Below are 19397 nucleotides of genomic sequence, written 5' to 3'. Positions count from 1 at the left end.
TGGAGGGGCAACATAGGGGTGGGGGAGATACAAACTAATGGGTATAAGATAGGCTCAAGGATGTATTGTACAACATGGGGAATATAGCCAATATTCTGTAATAATTATAAATGGAAAGTAACCTTTAAAATTGTATAAAAAACAAAATAATTTAAGCTCTTAAATTTCAAGCTACTTCAGTTTAGTATTTTTGTTCATTTATTCAACTGGCATTTCTTAAACTTCTTCCAGATGAGTTATTCTTTCCTTATCCTTCTTTGGTATTTGATAACATCTCTATTTTAGCACTTATCACACTCTATTGGGGGGAAAAAGAACACTGTTTAATGTCTGTATCCCACAGCAGTTGCGTAGGCTCCTTGGGAATATCTGTCTGGATTAGGCTTGACACTTGAAATATAAAAAAGGTATATCGCACAGTTGTTCGCTTAAAAGACTTCACAGTTGAGAAGATGAGACAAAAATGTACATTAATATACTCATTCAGAACCACAAAGGCTTGTAATATTCTATGTATTTTATTACTTCACTAGAAATTTCAAACTTTTTGGAGAAAGATCCTAATCATTTTAAAAGCAAGGACAAACCATCTCATGCCGTTTTGTCCTATTCGTAGTTAATGCTCATTGAGTCTTTGTTGGATATAATGATATAATTTGACAGACATATAGAAGGCTTCTAAGATCAGGCACTATATCGTACATATATACATCCTTTCCATCTTATATAATGTCCTGCATATAGTTAGGCAGTTATTAAACCTGGAAGTTCTCAGGAGAACTAACTTAACTCCAGAGTGTTTTAGCTCTATAAATGACTTATTAATCCAAGAAAAAGAAAGCCCTGGCTAATAATCTTTAAATCAGATGCCTTGCACTAAGGTCCAGAAACTGGGCAGGGCTGCATTTAAAACAGCAAAAGTAAGTGAAATAGGGAGGTTAGAGTCTAAACTGATATTAAAATAGAATGTGTTCAGATGAAATTATAGCTGGATAAGGGCACCAAGAATTTTATCAGGTCAAATTGTTCCCATAAATTATAGATGTTTTGCTGGGTAAAATGATCCCATGAGTCTCCTGAGCCACTGTGCTAAATCTGGTCCTTCACTTGAAAACCGGACCTCATTGTGCAAGCAAGAAATAAAATGATGAAAAGGAAACAAGAGCAAAGACAGAGACTTATTTCTACTCTCCTCCAAAAACCAGAGGATGAGTGAATGCTTAAACTGCAGAAACGTTCATTGACTATTTCTCTGGCAGAATTATTCTCTATAGTCATAGTTCATTAGCTTTGGCAGCATTCTTTTTTCTGTTTAAGTTCAGGACAGGCTGGTATGCAAGGACTGATGACACTGAAGAATGCTTTAAAAAAATCTGTCTCAAATTGCTAACTAACAAGGAAGAAAGATATTTCATAGATACCTCTAAGTAACTAAAAATGTACTGATGTGTTAAAACAAAAACTCAAATATATATAAGAAATGTATTATAGTCTTCATTTTACCATGGAGCTGAGATCGTATCAGTTTTTATATTTATAAATCACAGCACTGAACGAGGATCAACTATGCATATTGACTTAATTTGCTTTATTTTCTGGAACTTGCTAGTGGAGCTGCAGGTGAGCGTGGAAACAGCCTGATTCTAAACATTGGCATTTGGAACCTCTTATGATCTATGCCACTGATTCTATGTGATTGTATGCAGTGTGCACCATCAACTCTGAAAATCTGGTCTTGAAGTACCAGTACTTTCAGGATATAAATACCCTGGACTAAATGGAAATAAGTCATTTATCTGGTGAAAAGGGAAGTGTAGAAACTTTAGATACTTAGACTTTGCAATCAGTTACACACCCCTGGTGATATCCCTTCTGTCCATTTTCTGTCATAGAAGACCAACTCCACTGTGAAACAAAGCTGCATTATAAATTATATGAATGTATCCTGTATCCTATATAATAACCATTAAACTTAGTGGTGCTCTCACTGCTATATAACTCCTCACTTTTTTATCTATTAAAAAATCTGCAGATTTTTTTAATTTTGAAAAACATTACCTTTTATGACATAGTAGTTACAGAAACCTGTAGTTTATAGAAACCAAACTTCTCATTATCATTTGTTTTGCTACTTAATGTACCTTCAAAGTGCAATTTTTCTATCCTGTGGATGCTTGAAAGCACTTTTCACTTTAGGAGGATTTCTCATATTCTGAAGTGCAATATACCTTGGAGGTAGTATGAGCTGTCAGAAGCATGGCCTATGTGCTGCCATGCCACCTCCCACAACCATAGCAGATGCTGATACTTTTTTTGGTAGCTTCAGACTCAGAATCCTTTTCTATACATGCTTCAGGCAGCCACCATCAGCTGATTAGTGGTTAACGTTAAAAATCAAAACTTTTTGAACACTGGTTCAAGGTTTCACTCTCTCAAGGATCAAATTTTGCCTTTGAGATCCAAAGATGTACATACAAACTCAGACCCCCAATGAAAATTGATAAAATTGTAAAGCCCACAGGATTTTCCTTTCGCTAAGAATTCAAAAAATACTTGGCACAGTTTGCAATAAAGGGAAACAAATTCGGGATTTTTTACCTTTTCTATCCAACTTCGAACTGTGAGTTTAATTGCTACCCAACCTGGATAATGAATTGACATTTAGTTGATAATTTTCAATAAGTTCAGCAAGGTCAGCATTGTTGTTCTGAAGAGGGAAGAGAGGAAATTAACACTGAATATCTTCTATTTGTCAAGATACTATATTTTTTCAATTTTTATATTTTTTCCTCACAATGGTTTCTAGAAGAAGTAATAAATCTTGTTTACCCTTAAGGAAATTGAGACCTAGAAGATTAAATTACTTACTCAAGTTATGCAACACTTAGGTGGCAAATCCAAAATCCAAACAAATTTGCAACTCTCAACAAAGACCTTGGCTGTTTTATGAAACCTTCAAGATTCTATTTGTTCATTTGTTTGTATTCTGTGTGTTCCTATATTGAGCTAGCAGATTCTGAGTAAGTAAACCCATAGATTAGAAATTCTGGATTTGTCTCACCAGTTCATAGAGATCTTAGTTATGCTTTGTTCCTGTGTGTGAGTCAGAAGACAAGGAATTAAACCCTCCACTGACATAAAAAAAATTGAACTAAATTAAAAAATGCCATGTAAACATAATGCCACGTAAAATAACAATAATACTCAATGTAGAGGATTTTCTTTTCAAATACTAGCTGTTTTTGTTTTATGAATTTATTATTTAAATCTTAGAATTACCTTTCTCAATGAACATAAAAGTACCTCCTGGGATTTTGATTGAAACTGCATAGAATCTATTGATTAGTTTATGGAGAATTGACATATTTATGATATTAAGGTTTCTATTACATAGTCATGCATTATCTATATTTACTTAGCCTTCGGTGATTTCTCTTGGTGATAGTTTGTAGTTTTCTTTTTTTATTGTATTTTTATTATTTTTTTTCTTTACAATATTGTATTGGTTTTGCCATACATTGACATGAATCCACCATGGGTGTACATGTGTTCCCCTTCCAGAAACCCCCTCCCACCTCCCTCCTCATCCCATCCCTCTGGGTCATCCCGGTGCACCAGCCCCCAGCACCCTGTATCATGCATTGAACCTGGACTGGCGATTTGTTTCACATATGGTACTATACATGCTTCCATGCCATTCTCCCATATCATCCCACCCTCGCCCTCTCCCAGAGTCCAAAAGACTGTTCTATACATCTTTGTCTCTTTTGCTGTCTCGCATACAGGATTATCTTTACCAACTTTCTCAATTCCATATATATGCGTTAGTATACTGTATTGGTGTTTTTCTTTCTGGCTTACTTCACTCTGTATAATAGGCTCCGGTTTCATCCACCTCATTAGAACTGATTTGAGAGGTTTTATACCTCTTTTGTTAAACTTATTCCTAGAATTTAAGGATTTTCATGTATTTTAACGTTTTATTTTCTACTTGTTTCTAATCATATAATAATTAATATTTTATATTAGTCTTTTATCCAGCATACTTTCTGAGTTCACTTATTAATTCCAGATTATAAATCTTTTGGACTGTGTACTTAGAAAATATGTAATTGTGAATTATAACAGGCATTATTCTTATTTTCACACCCTTATACTTTTTGCTTTTTCTAGCTCATGTCATTTTTTAGGACCTCCAGCACAATTTTTAATAAAAGTGGTGATATCAAGCATCTCTATCTCATTTCTAATTTTAGAGGGAAAGCTTTTAACATTTCACCATTGTTGTTTCATGTAGGTTTTATGTTGGCACTCTTTATTAGTTTAAGAAAATTCCCATTTTACTCTTAGTTTGTTAAGAAATTTTAAAATTATTTTAGCCATGTGAATGCTAAGTTGCTTCAGTCATGTTCCAACTCTTTGTGACCCTATGAATTGTAGGGTCCTCTGTCTGCCAGGCTCCTCTGTCCATGGGATTCTCCAGGCAAGGATACTGGAATGAATTGCCATGCCCTCCTCCTGGGGATCTTCCCAGCCTAGGGATAAAACCCACATCTCTTACGTCTCTTGCATTGGCAAGCATGTTCTTTACCACTAGCGTCACCTGGAAAGCCCCAGTTTTAGCCATAGGTACGTGTTAAATTTTATAAATTCTTTTTTCTTATCTGTTTAAATGAGCATATGATTTTTATTTGTTAAAGTGAGAAATTATATTTGCTGATTTTTTTCATGTTAAAATAGTTTTGCATTTCTAAAATAAACCCTGCTTGGTTGTGACATACTACTTTTTTCTTTTTTATTTACTACTGGGTTTGATAGCGTTTAAAATAAAATTGCATTTGTGTTCTTAAAACAGAAACCTTTAGTTTTCTTTTCCTATAATGTATCTGACAGGTTTTTGTAACAAGATTATCCTCATTTTATATAATGAGGTAGGAAGCATTTCTTTCTTTTCTGTTCTCTTTAGAATTTTTTTAAGATTAACCCTGTCCTTTATAGAGAACAGCAGAAGATGAGATGGTTAGATAGCATCACTGAATCAACGGACATGAATCTGACCAAACACCAGAAGATAGCAAAGGACAGGGAAGCCTGGTGTGCTGTAGTGCATGGGGTTGCAGAGTCAGACACAACTTAGCAACTAAACAACAACAATTGTTTATAAATATTTGGAAAATTTTACTGGTGAACCATTAATAACCTCACTCAGTAGAGGTTTTGTCATGAAAAAATTAATTTTTACTACAAATTTAATTTTTAAAGTAAATATAGACAATTTTTAATTTTATGAATCTTCTTGTGTAAGATTTGGTACATTATACTTTTCAAGCAACTTGTTCTTTTTATGTGAATTTTTTAATTTAGTGGATAAAGCTAAATATCTTCTTTTGATCCTTTTAATTTAGTGGATAAGGAATCTGGAATGATGTGTTACAGATGAAATGATTCATTTCTCATTTTGGTAATATGTTTGTTCTTTTTCCCTTTTAAATATTTTGCTAGTAACTTAGCATCTTTATTAGTCTTTTCCAAAAAATCAACTCGTATTATATACTTTTGTTATATATTTCTTTCTATTTTGTTTACTTCTGTTCTCAAAATTATTATCTCCTTTTAACTTCTTTCAGTAAAATTTCATTTATTTTCAAACTTCTTCAGGAAGGATAGTTAAATAATTTTCAGGTTTTTTCCCCTCATATATTTGGTACTATAAATTTTTTTCTAACTGTATCCAAAAAAGTGATACATTTTCATCATTTTTCAGTTTAAAAATTTCTAATTTTCATAATTATTTCCCCATTGATTTAATAAGAATTTTAAAATATATTGAAGTATGTTTGCAGAAGTAGTTGGAAAATTTCTCGTTTTTTTGATTCTGTGTGTGCTCAGTCCCTTAGTCATGTCCGACTCTTTGTGACCGCATGGACTGTAGCCCACCAAACTCCTCTGTCCTTGGAATTTTCCAGACACGAATACTGGAGCAGGTTGTCATTTTTCTTACTCCAGGGGATCTCCCCAACCAAGGGATCAAACCCATATCTCTTGCATTGGCAGGTGGATTCTTAAATTTAACTTAATTCCATAGTGGTCAGAAAACATATCTGAGTTATTTCAATTATTTTAAATTGCTGTGACTTTTTCCCTGTGGCCCACCATTTTATCAATATTAGCAAGCTTTTCAGATGCACTTGGAAGGAATGTACTCTGTCATTATCAAGTGTAACATTTCATATATGTCATATCAAGTTTATTAATCTTGTATTCAGATAGATCTTCTCTTCACTGATGTTATCTCATCATATCACTTTGTGAGAAAGGTGTGCTAAACGTTCCTGTTAAGTTTGCATATTTGTCTATTTCTGTTTTTAGTTCTTTTAAGATTTACTCTGGTATAATTTGCCTTATGTGTTTTAAAATTTAGAATTATTACATCTTCCTGAAGGCCGGAACCTTTTAATCATTATAGAATGATTTTTTTTAATTTATAGAAATGCCTTTTGCTTCCATATTTACAGTTTCTACAATGGTTTTCATTTGGCTTTTTAAGTTACTGTTTGTGTTATGTTCCCCTTTTGCCTTTACCTATTGTTGTTGTTCTTCTTAAGCAACACATAGTTACTTTTAATCTTGTCTGAAAAATTTTTGTCCTTTAATAAGAGCATTTAGACCACTTACAATTGACGTAATTGTTAGTATCTTTAGGCATGTCTACTGCCTAGTGGTTTAATTTCTCTTGTTCTACCTTTACATATTTCTTTTTTGCTTTGCTTTTATTAAATATTATCTTTATTATTTTAAGTTCTCTTGTTACATATTCTTTTACTCCTCCTTTGCTTTACCTGTATTCTTTATATTTCTCTTTATTTGCAGTAGAAGTTACAACATGAATCCTTAACTTTATTTAGAATCTAATATAAATTAATATTTTTGCTACTTCCTAAATAATTTTACAGCCTCAGATCCCTCTGTTACAATTTACTACAACTGCCTTTTAAAATTACTATTCTGTTGAATTTTAATTTCTGTATATATTTTAAAGCCTGCCAAATATTATTGCTGTTTTGTGTTATAGGTATTTATTTTTATCTGTGAATATTTTTGTTCATTCTTTTGGTCTTTCTTTCTTTCTACAGTCTTGTATTTCCATCTAAGATCAGGACCAATTTTCTTCTCCCTGAAGAACTCCATTTATTATGTCTTTAAGTGCATTTCTAGTCTTGACAAATTCTCTACTTTTTTCTGTCTGGAAATGCCTTCATTTCACATTCACTTTAAAAGGTATTTTTGCTCTGTATAGAAATCTGGGTTGTTAGTTTTTTCTCTTTCAGTGCTTTAGGAATATTGTACCATATCTTATGACTTCAGTTATTTCTGTTGAGGAAATGTGTCTTTTATTCTGTGGCTGTTTTTAAGATTAACTCTTTATTTGATATACAGCATTTCGTTATGTTGTGCCTAGGTAGATTTCTTTTGTTGTGAAATCATACTGCTTCTTAAATCTATAACTTGACATCTTTTTATAATTTTGAAAAAATCTCAGCCAAAATTTTTGCAGTTATCACTTTTGCTCCATTTTCTCTCTCCTCTCCATCTAGACTCCACTTACATGTTATTAAAAGTTTGCATTATGTTCTATATGTCTTTTATGCTCTATTTTTTTCTTTTTTGTTTTTTCCTAAATCTTATGCTTGAGTCTTGATAGTTTCTACTAATTGATCTCCCAGGTCACAAAATCTCTTGAGCTGAGTTCTGTCTACTGTTAAACCCATTGAATAGACTTTTAAATTGTATTCATTGTGCTTTCTGTTCTGCAGCTTCCATTTGAAACTCTTGTCATTTATTTTCTTGACTACATTAATAATCCTGGTGATATTTAAAGTCAGTGACAGATAGTGCCAATATCTGGGTCAACTGTAGATCTGTTTCTATTACCTGTTTTTTTTCTTGATCCTGCTTCTTGCTGCACTTGGAAAGTTTGCAGAAATGTGGGCATTGCGTATGAGAATTTTGAGGCTGTGGATGTTATCTTCCTACTGGGAGGATTCTCCCATCCTCTTGCTAACATCAGAGGGGCAAGTTATCTCAATCCTGTGAGAACCTGAGCCATCTTGTAGCTCTTTTGCAATCTTTGTATGTGTCTTACTGTTTCTTTCCTGACTCCCCATTAGGAACTTCAAGGTTCCTAATAAGAGTTTAGGGTGCTCCCCCGGGACCTTTTCTTCAATAAGTCATGAACTCCAATTTTTATATCTCCAATACCTTGAGACTGTCAAAACCTTCTCTGTAGTTTTTAGCTGCTTTTTGTGGTCCTTTTAACCTTTTGCTCTATATAGTAAATGTCTTGAAAAAGACAGCAGGTGTTTGATATTCGCTACACTCTTGTGTGTGTATCTCATATCTAAGGAATATTGGCATCCTGGCTCACAGCCGCCTCCCATAGCAGCCTAAACCTCAAATTCTGTCTCTGTATTCCTGAGTTTGCTTAAAACTCTGATGACTTCTCTGCCACCCTTTGTTTTGTAAGCCTGATACAGGTTTCTAAGAATTGGCAAATCCCCTGAGAGGAAAAGTGGCCTGAAGGAAATTGTGCTTCTCATCTTTCTGCAGTGTAGATCCTCTTGTCTTGGTTGATTCATTATCTCTCTGATCCTTCAAATCATTTCTTTTTTGTAGCTTTTTTTTAGTTTTTCTAACTGTTCTCAGTGGAAGCATTGATCTTCTACAAGCTACTCTATCAAGCCAAAAGCAGATGTCTGTGTAGTTTCATTGTTTCCTCTATGCATGCTTCAATTAACTAATGAGTTCTGAAGACTTTATTGTTGCTTAAATACTCCAGACCTCAGGACTCCTAAATGTTCTCTTTGCATAAGAGAGTAAGAGACAATGATTCTTTATAGAACTAAACCCACACTTGCAGATACTGCTAAAGAGTGCCATTATGGATGTGAGGAGGGTCAGAAGGAAGGCCTGTGTTGCCTCATGACATAGGCCAAGAGGGGACATTTGCCTTTCCAACCTCCTGTCTTTATCTTCTATGCTTCCTTTGACCAAACTAATTAGTGTAGTGTCATTCTTTGCAAATTTTATCTTCTAGGGCACAGCCCCAGTCTTGGTCTCAGGAGATATGTTAAAATTTTTGTTTATATATTTTCCAACAGATACCAGTTACATAGATTATAATATGAATGGAAACTCCAAAGGCCATGCAATTCAGTCCAGGGTTTTCCTTACTTAGATCATCCTAGCACAGTGTTCTCTGCCCCACACCATGGACCTTTATATCCGTTCTTCCTTGCCCCTTCCCCTGTTCCTGTCTGCACTTTGCCTCTTGTTTGCCAGTGACTAGAAGGTTAAATTCTGTAGCTAATAGATAATGTAATCTTAATAGGTTAATATGTTACACTTCTCAATTTAGTTTTTGAAAGAGTTCTATTGATAGTTGAAAATTTTACAGTAAAAAGAATGACTTTCACATTATCTGATTTTTATCCTGCATAATGATGGAGACAATAAAGGCTTTAGGTTGAATTTAAATGGTGACTATTTAATCCCAAATAATTCCAAGTGGCACTAATGGTAAAGAACCCACCTGCCGACGCAGGGAACTTAAGAGATGTGTGTTCAATCCCTGGGTCAGGAAGATCCACTGGAGAAGGAAATGGCAACCCACTCAAGTATTTTTGCCTGGAGAATCCCATGTACAGAGGAGCCTGGTGGGCTACAGTCCATGGGGTCACACAGAGTCGGACATGACTGAAGTGACTTAACACATTTAACCATACTGGCAACCAATCATGCCGTATGTGTCTCTAAGAACTAGCAAGAAGATGGATAGTTATCTGTTTTGTAGTTTATTTCTCTTCAGTTTACTTTATTTCTCTTCAGTTCCCATACAAGCCAAACAGTTGAATTTAACAGAATTTTACTTAAGAATTTTTGAGTATGTATGGTAATGTTTAGTTTGTCATATTTTTTACTATACTAAACATAATAGAAATTTATTTTTGAATATTTTGCAACACATTTTTCAATGTTTGTGATATTTTTAATCATTCCATTCAACTTTTCAATCACTTGTCCTTCTTTATCCTAGTACTTAATTATTTAGAGTGTCAGAGACTCAATTTAATTGCTGTACAAGGTAAAATTGAATCACATACTTCATGAGAAGCATATTATGAATGTCCTATTGCATTTAATAAAATGAATAACCTTTTAATCAATTTTGATGGCTTCTGTAAAGAATTATTTAGAACTATTTTTAAAAAACAGCTACATACCAACCACTAAGTGAAGTAAGTCAAAGACAAATATCATACGATTATCACTTATATGCAGAATAAAAAATGGTATAAATGAACTTATTTGCAAAACAGAAACAGACTCACAAACTTAGAGAACAAACTTACCAGGGTGGAAGAATGGGGAGCAGGGATAGCTAGGGAGTTTGAGATTGCCCTGCACACACTGCTGTATTTAAAATAAATAACCAATAAGGACCTACTGTATAGCACAAGGAACTTGAGTCAATACCCTGCAGTAGCCTAAATGTGAAAAGAATCTGAAAAAGAATATATGCATGTATATATATAACTGAATCATTTTGCTGTATACCTGAAACTAACACAACTTTGTTAATCAACTATATTCCAATATAAAACAAACATTTTTAGAAAATAGTTGCCCACAACACAAATACTTTATCTAGTTCTATATGTAAAGAACAAATGAAAGAAATAGTGTCATCAGAAGGGTATATGCAGATGTCTTTTAGTGAATCTGGAAATGGTAGGTACCTTAATGTGGTGACATAGGAATGTACTGAATATCAGGAGAAAGATGTTCAGATCTACTCCATTCTTCTGAAAGTCAGTTTTCTGCAGAAATTAAATGTGGATATATAACCTTTGATGCATACTTATTTATAAAGCCATTTTTGAAACACAGATTAAGAAGATTAAGATTAAACACAGATTAAGAAAACAGCTTATAGCATAATGATTATAATGTTATGGATTATTATAATGCTATAACATGGATTGTTATACATAGCATAATGAATTGTTAAAAGGTGAGCCATTGCAAAGATCAAAGAATAGAGCTTTGGCAGCCATTCCAGAAGCTCTCCACATTCCCATTATCAATCACAAATCCTTCTTTCCTTCATAAAATTTACCTCTATTCTGATTTTCATAGTTGTGATGTCTTTGCATTTCTTTAAACATTTCCACCCAAATGTGTATCTCTAAACACTATAATTAATTTTGCCCACTTTTAAAATAATATTTTAAAAGTATTTCTTAGTCTAAATGTTCTCCCTACATCTCTTTTTATGTTCTTTATTAATTGGATAAACCTAAATTATTTGACAGAGAAGGCAATGGCACCCCACTCCAGTACTCTTGCCTGGAAAGTCCCATGGAGGGAGGAGCCTGGTAGGCTACAGTCCATGGGGTCGCTAAGAGTCAGACATGACTGAGCGACTTCACTTTCACTTTTCCCTTTCATGCATTGGAGAAGGAAATGGCAACCCACTCCAGTATTCTTGCCTGGAGAATCCCAGGGAAGGCGGAGCCTGGTGGGCTGCCGTCTATGGGGTCGCACAGAGTCGGACACGACTGAAGGGACTTAGCAGCAGCAGCAGATTATTTGACCTGTAGAGATCCTCCACTCTAGATTTTGCTGATTACAATGACATATCCTTGTTTTGGTGTGTTAATTGCTTCCCGGAATGCTGTTAGGCAATTTGGAAGAGCTGTGAACTTTGGACTAATAGGAGAAGCCATTCATCATTCACTAGCATCTATTCATTGTGCAAAATCTTTTTGCCCAGTCACTAAAAAGCAGTGAGTGTGATTCAAATGGTCAGTTTGTGTGACACTTTACAGCAATCCTTTTGAGAGGTAATCATAAATGAATACAGCCAATGAAGCTTTCAGTTTAATAAAAGGCTAAGATATGTGTGCTTATGCACATGGACTTGGTTTTCTGACTCCCCCTTCTTCCTGACTGATTGCTCATTGTGTCAGTTAGGGAGACAACAAGAAGTAGATTAACAGAGTAGATTAATATCCCCTGGGACAGTATTTCTCAAAATGTGTGTTGGAGAACACTAATGGCCCTTGGTATATTAATATATGGTCTCCCAAAAAAGGCATCTGTAGTTAAATAAGTGTGGAAAATGCCAAGTGACAGCTCTTGAGCATATTAATGTTGCTGAAAAGTCCTGCATTAAATAAAATTGTTTAATTTTGGCTAACTTATTTTTACAAATGTCTTTGGCCAGAAAGTTTTTTTTTGTCTGTTTTTGTTTGTTTGTCTTTTTAAACTGTTTTTGTTTGTTTGTCTTTTAAACTTTTTTAAAAACTTTGTTTGTCTGTTTAAACTTATTATCTCATGATCTCTTATGATACTCATGTTTACCATGAATTCAGTTGGAAAATTATGATCAAGATTGCATTGAATCTATAGAGGAAGTTGAAGAACATAGCCATGTTAACAATATTAAATCTTCTGATCCATGAACACCAGCCTTTCCACTTATTTAGATCTTCTTTAATTTCTTTCACCAATGATTTTTGCTTTTCAGGGTACAGGTTTTACACTTTTTTGTTAAATTTATCCCTACATATGTTATTATTTTTGATACTCTTGTAAGTGGAATTGTTTTCTTAATTTTCTTTTGGGATTATAAATTATAAGTGTATAGAATCACAATAAACTTTTTGTGTGTCGAGAGTCTTTTCTGCCTCTTTTCAACCTTTTGGACTTACTAGTTGTAATAATTATTAAACAGTTCCCTAGGCATTTCTATACACAATGTCATGTCGTCAACCAACAGCATTTTATTTCTTCCTTTCCAATCTGGATACCATTCACTTCATTTACTTGCCTAATTGGCTTCACTAGGACCTTCAGTATAATGTGGAATAGAATGAAAGTGGACATCCTTGTCTTCTTCCTGATCTTGAAGAGAAAGCATTCAGTATTCACCATTAAGTATGAATATTTTAGCTGGAATATATTCAACTTGGTCATGGTATATAATCCTCTTTATGTATTGCTGGATTTAGTTTGCTGGTTATTTTGTGAGTAGTTTTGTACCTATATTCTTAAGAGATACTGGTCTGTGGTTTTTTTCTTGTGATTTTTTTGTCAGGTTTGGATTACTAGAGCTTCATAGAATGAGTTGGGAAGTGTTCCTTCCTGTTCTATTTTTTATGAAGAATTGATATCAATTCTTATTTAAACATTTGGCAGAATTCAGCAGTGAAGCCATCTGGGCTGGGACTTTCCTTTGTAGACAGTTTTTTGATGACTAATTCAATCTCTTTACTTGTTATAGATCTATTCAATTTGTTTATTCCTTCTTGAATCAGTTTCAGTAGTTTTTATCTTTTCAGTAATTTGTTAATTTCATCTGAGTTATCTAACTTATTAGCATACATTGTTCATAGTATCCCATAATAATCACTTTTATTTCTGTAAGATGAGTAATAATATCCTCTCTTTCATTCCTGATTTTAGTAATTTGGGTCTCTTTTCATTTATTAGTAAGTCTTGCTAAAGGTTTGTTAATTTTTTCTAGCTTTTTTGAGATATAATTGGCATACAATATTGTATAAGGTTAAGGTATGCAGTGTGTTGATTTGATATACTTATGTATTATAAAATGATTACCACAGTAGCATTAGCTAAGACCTTCATATCACATAATTATCATCTATTTTTTGTGGTGATAACACTTAAGATATACAGTTTTAGCAACTTTCAAGTGTAAAATACAGTATTAATAACTATAATCACTATGTTGTATGCTGCTGCTGCTGCTGCTGCTAAGTTGCTTCAGTCGTGCCCGACTGTGCAACCCCATAGATGGCAGCCCACCAGGCTCCCCCATCCCTGGGATTCTCCAGGCAAGAGTACTGGAGTGGATTGCCATTTCCTTCTCCAATGCAGGAAAGTAAAAAGTGAAAGTGAAGTCGCTCAGTCGTGTCTGACTCTCAGCGACCCCATGGACTGCAGCCTACCAGGCTCCTCCGTCCATGGGACTTTCCAGGCAAGAGTACTGGAGTGGGTTGCCATTCTAGATATCTATAACTTACTCATTGTATAGCTGGAAGTTTGTACTCTTAAAGGTTGTCAATTTTGATCTTTTCAAATAACCTACTTTTGGTTTCATTAATCTTATCCATTTTTTTCTATTCATTTTTTTTTTTTTTTACCTCTACTCTGGTCTCTATTCCTGTATTCTGTTTGCTTTGGGTTTAGTTTGTCTTTTCTCTCCAGTGTCTTAAGGCAGATGGTTATTGTACTGATTTGAGATCTTTCTTATTTTTTTATTATTGGCATTTATGGCTATAAATGTCTCTCTAAGCACTGTTTTTACATCCGCATTTTGTTAGTTTTGGCATTCTGTGTCTTCATTTCCATTTATCTCAAAAGTATTTTGTAATTTGTTTTTTGACATATTGATTATTTAGAACTGTGTTGTTTAATATCCATGTATTTGTGAGCTTCCCAAATTTGTTTCTATTATTGAATTCTGATGTTATTTTATTATGGTTAGAGAATATTACAAGGTTTATTTTATAGCTTAGCATGTCACCTACCCTGAGAATGTTCCAAGTCCATTGGGAAAGAATGTATTTTCTGTTGTTGTTGAGTGGGGTAGTCTATAGATGCCTCTTAAGTCTAGTTGCTTTGTAAGTGTTTTAATGTTTTCATTTCCTTGTTCATCTTCTGCCAGTTGTTTTATTCATCATTTAAAATGAAATATTGAGGGCTCCAACTAGTATTGTTTAATTGTTTACTTCTCCCTTATTTTCTGTAAGTTTTTGCCTCATGTATTTTGGTGCTCAGTTACTAGGTACATATCTGTTTACAATTTGTTGTATATGCCTGATGGATTAACCCTTTCATAAAAGAATTTACTCTTGTAAAATGCCTGTACTTATCCCTGGTAATATTTTTGTTTTAAAGTATATTTTGACTATTAATATAGCCACCTTAGTTTTGTTATGGTTGCTGTTGCATGGTATACTTTTTTCACGTCTTTGCCTTTCAATCTATTTGTCTCTTTAAGTCTAAAGTATGTCTGTTGTACATAGCACAGAGTTTGATATTATTTTTTTAGCCAGTTGTCTTTTGCTTGAATTATTTAATCCATACACATTTAATGGTATATTGATATAGTTAAGATTTGCATTTGTAGTTTTGCTTTTTCTTTTTTATATTTCTCATGTCTTTTTTGTTCCTCTACTCCTTCTTTACTGCTTTCTTTTGCTTAAACATTTTCTAATGTAATGTTTTCATTCCTTTAATGATTTTTTACAGTTTTTGTTGGGGTTTTTTTCCTATTTATTGCTGTAGGGCTTAATATATACATCTTAAGATGTCAGCATCTACATCAAATTTATGTTGACTTAATTCCAGTGAGATACAGAAACTTCATCCTAGGAAATCTAGTTTATAAGTTAGGCTAGTAATTAAGCTACTAGTTTGCTCTTAACTGCTTTCAACCAAAACCTCCATCATTTGTGAGGGCATCCTTAGGCTTAAATTTACTCACATTCTGTCTCAAAAAGATAAGTCCTCTTGGGTAGACCTCTCTAGTCTATGGCCTGCCTCTTGCCCACGGCAAAATCTCTGAGCCATGCGCTAGAGCTGGGTTTAGGGACAAGTGGTATACTTTTCTCTGAGTGACACTCCTGCTTTAATTGCTGGGCACTGGATGGAGGGTGGTAGCCTCTGGTCCTCTTTGTTGCCTTTACTAGTCTGGAACCTCAGACCTATGTGTGAACTGGGGACCTAAGTGTTCTTAGAATGTCATGCATGAGTAAGTAGGGCCTCTTCCCATGAGTAGGAGCTGGACAGGAAAAGGGAGCCCCCAAACTCTTGATGGCACTTACCAGGAACTTAGCTATGCCACAAACAGCTGTGAGGTGGAATGAGAAATGTGGATGTTCTGCCCTCCTTGGAAAGACACTATAGCCCTTGACACGTAGCGTAGCGAGAGGGAGCCCTGTGCTCCTGGCTGCCTAGAGTGGAATTTCTGTTACGTTGGACAGAGAAACAGGGGGAAGGAAGTGGGTTGTGGTTCAGCTAGCACAGATAATTGCTGTTCTTGCTGAGTTTTAGTAGATTTCTTGAAGAAATGATTTTTCCTTTTCTGCATGTCTTTAGGATCATTTTCAGCAACTTTAAATGTTTTTTTAATTACCTCAACAGTATAGTGAACACCTATGTTTTTACCAAGAAACCTAAGAAATAAAATGTTACAGAGGCGATCATAGTCCTCTCTATTCTTCTTCCTAATCCCATTTCTCTCTCTTTTTACAGAAATAATCAATACCTTGAATTTAGAGTTTCACATTCCTATATGTTTATATTTTATTATATATGTATACATTCTGAAACAGAAAACACATGATTCTTTAAGGTTTATAATAATATATATGTATAAAGATATTGAGCTTGTATCACTAAAAAAGAGAAAGAAATTCAGCTCTTCCTTTATAAAACACAGATAAACACAGGAGTATTAGCTGAAAATATCCCTTCAAATAAATTGAGCCTTAAAGTTCATCCTTTGTGACCTAGAAGTGATTGTCTCATTGTTATGTAAAAAATATCTGAAATAACATGACAACCTGCTGTCACTAATTGATAACCACATCTGGACTGTGAAGTGGTATATGTTTCCTGGAGTTACAAGGCCCCAGTATGACACTATAGAGGGTTAATATGCATCTCTCTCAATACCTACCCAGCAAATTCCACTTTACATAGACACGTGAGGCCTCAACATAGCAGTACTAACCTGGGAAAGTGGTGGGTGATGGTTTTCCAAAATAGAAAGCCATTCAAGGGAGACTGATTGTTATTTTAGGAGGTAAATCAAGCAAGAGAGGAATGTATGGAATTTCAGAGTCAGAAATTTTGAAAAGCTTGAGTTGAGAACCAGAGAAAACAGGGAGATAAGAAAATGACTTAAGATCGCTCTGTGACATATTAACCTAGTTGAAGAGACAGATGGAGACTGGAGAAGAAAGAAGGTCTATAGTTTGTTGGGAGTTTTATGTTTAAAGAAAGGGATGGGAGTCAGTAGCAAGTTCATTGGAAGGGGCCTATGATGGACCTGAGATAATGCCCAATGACCAGGGTTCTATTCAATCCCCTAGTATGCACAGTGTGAATGGAACCTGTTCATACGATGAGATATTGCTCCTATGATTATATTATGTGGAAAAGGTGAAGAAATTTTGCAAATGGGCCTGATTTTATTAGGTGATCCCCTTGAAAGCAAGCTTTCCTGCTGGCCTTGAAGAGGCAAACAACCATATTCTGAACTGCCTACAGAAACGGGTGGCCTCTCAGATCTGAGGGCCTCAGTCCTATAGCCACAAGAAATTGAACTCCACCAGCAACTTGAGTAGACTTGAAAGAGGACTCAGCTCCAGATGAGGATGCTTCCCAGCCAACATTTTGATTGTAGGTTTGTGACATCCTGAGCAGGAGACCCAGTTAGATTGTGCCCAGACTCCTGACCCACAGAAACTGTGAGATAATTAATTAGTGTTATTTTAAACCACTAAATTTGTAGTAATTTGTTACATAGCAATCAAAAACTAGCACAGATCTCTTTCAAAATGTTTGCTTGAGACATCAAAGTACCTAGTCAGGCTTCTAGAGAAAAATATCACAATGACTTGGATCATGTTGGAATATATTTGACCTATGTGATTATCCCATTGGCCTGTCTATCCCTTTATCCCAAGGCATGAGAAGTGCCATTCTTGAGCTAGTTTTTAAGACCATGTTTTAATTGCTTAGTTTTGTAGTGTTTTACCGATGGCTATCAACAAAAGGTTTCAGAATTTTATAGTAATACTGTATTTTCTGTTTACTAAATAATAGTATTTAAAAGTGGTAACTTTATGCCAAATGGGTTTTTCTTTTGTCAAAGACTGATATCTTCGTTTATGTAATTATATTTTCAGTGGTCTCTCCTAGCTTTTTCCACTCACCCAATGGGTTCTGTCCTACAGCCATTGTTATTGAAGGAAACAAAAGTAAATGTCTTAATGATTTTACCCTTAGCACTTCAGGCAATTCTAAGATGGATGGTGGAAAGCTTGGATAAAGACACAAATTCTTGGTGCTGATAAAATAAAAAGAGATATGTGCTTCAGAAAGTACTAGTCAAAGTATGGTTTCATTCACTTTTACACTTAATCTGTAAAATTGGATTCTTTTACCCAGAATCCATTGGAAGATTAACAATCCCTGTATAACATTATATATTTAATATAAGGAAGTATTTTTTAATTTGGGTTTTTAATTCATTTTATATGTGAAAGGAAACAGTTTTTTTCATTAAGCAATAAAGGAATCAGAAAGAATCAGACTTGCTCTGCCCTTTATATCATCTCCTCTCAGACCAGTGAACTTCTAAAGAAACAAGGTTAGACAAATTTCTGTATTGACGAAAATGGTATATTTAGATTTGTCAGGATGAATCTTATGTTTTAAATTTAGAAATTTACTGCATGCTAATGACATTGAATGGTATTGAATTGAGAGGAGGCTTCTTCATCTTTTGTGAGGTTGCTCATGAGTAAAACAAGTTAACAAGTGGAGTGGCCAAGCATATACAGTTTATATGTGGATGTCTGCTCTTCCTTCTTTCCTATACCATTTCTTGCCAAGAAGTAAAGGTGGCAAAAATCTTTCAAAATCTAGTGCCCCAAAATGCAGTGCAGAATGGCAACAGCAGCTCAGAAAAGCTCTGAGAGGTAGAGGGAAAAGTGCTTAGAAATGATGCTAGATTATTAGCACAAGAATTTTGAGAGAGTCACTAAATTGTAAAGCTGTTTGTTTCTAACACTGCAAGTATTTTTCAAGTTGTAGTTGGATGAATTAAAGTGACATTTGTGGACACTTAGGAGGCATGTGAAACAATTGTCATTGTTAGGATCTTAAAGAAATTGCTGACCTGAGTACATGTAACCCTCTCATTAGAAAAAATAAAATCACCTCAAGTGATCCAGAGACACAGCCTTTCTCTCCAAGGGAAAAAGATACAGCAATACCCAAAGCTTGGCTTCTGTTGAAACAATAAACTCAGAGTCAGAAGTTAAGCTGCACCAGAGAGAACTAATGGAGCAGAACAGAATCTTTAGAAACAAGTCCCTTTTTGTTATTCTAGAGTTGCAACAACTCATTCTGTTTCCTTCCTACTTTCTGGTGCATTAGTAGAGACAAAGAACTGTGCCTTCGAAATAACCTATGAAATAAATAGGTCAGTACCACTGAACTAAATTCAGTGCAATTTGCAACAGGTAACATTCTTTGCGAACGAGTCCACGGGACAGGTTTTCCTGTACTACTTCAGC

General features: G+C 34.5%; 1 protein-coding gene across 3 annotated transcripts in view; it reads left to right on the top strand.

Moving 5' to 3' along the window:
* The window catches only part of LYRM7 (LYR motif containing 7), a 620686-nt gene that overhangs the window by 402264 nt on the left and 199025 nt on the right, over window positions 1-19397 (top strand). The window contains exon 1 of one of the 3 annotated variants that reach the window (XM_081500263.1): window positions 16671-16833. The exons of 1 other annotated variant lie outside the window; for it this stretch is intronic. The gene's annotated coding sequence lies outside the window, so the exon portion shown is untranslated. Of the gene's footprint in view, window positions 1-16670; window positions 16834-19397 lie in introns of those variants that run through there. One more of the 3 variants, XM_081500262.1, reaches the window with a different exon arrangement.

The sequence above is a fragment of the Giraffa tippelskirchi genome, chromosome 6, assembly GCF_054371585.1.
Source record: "Giraffa tippelskirchi isolate mGirTip1 chromosome 6, T2T-mGirTip1v1.2.pri, whole genome shotgun sequence".
Lineage (NCBI taxonomy): Eukaryota > Metazoa > Chordata > Mammalia > Artiodactyla > Giraffidae > Giraffa > Giraffa tippelskirchi.
Note: the sequence above shows the minus strand (reverse complement) of the source record. Positions and strands in the feature narration are given on the sequence as shown.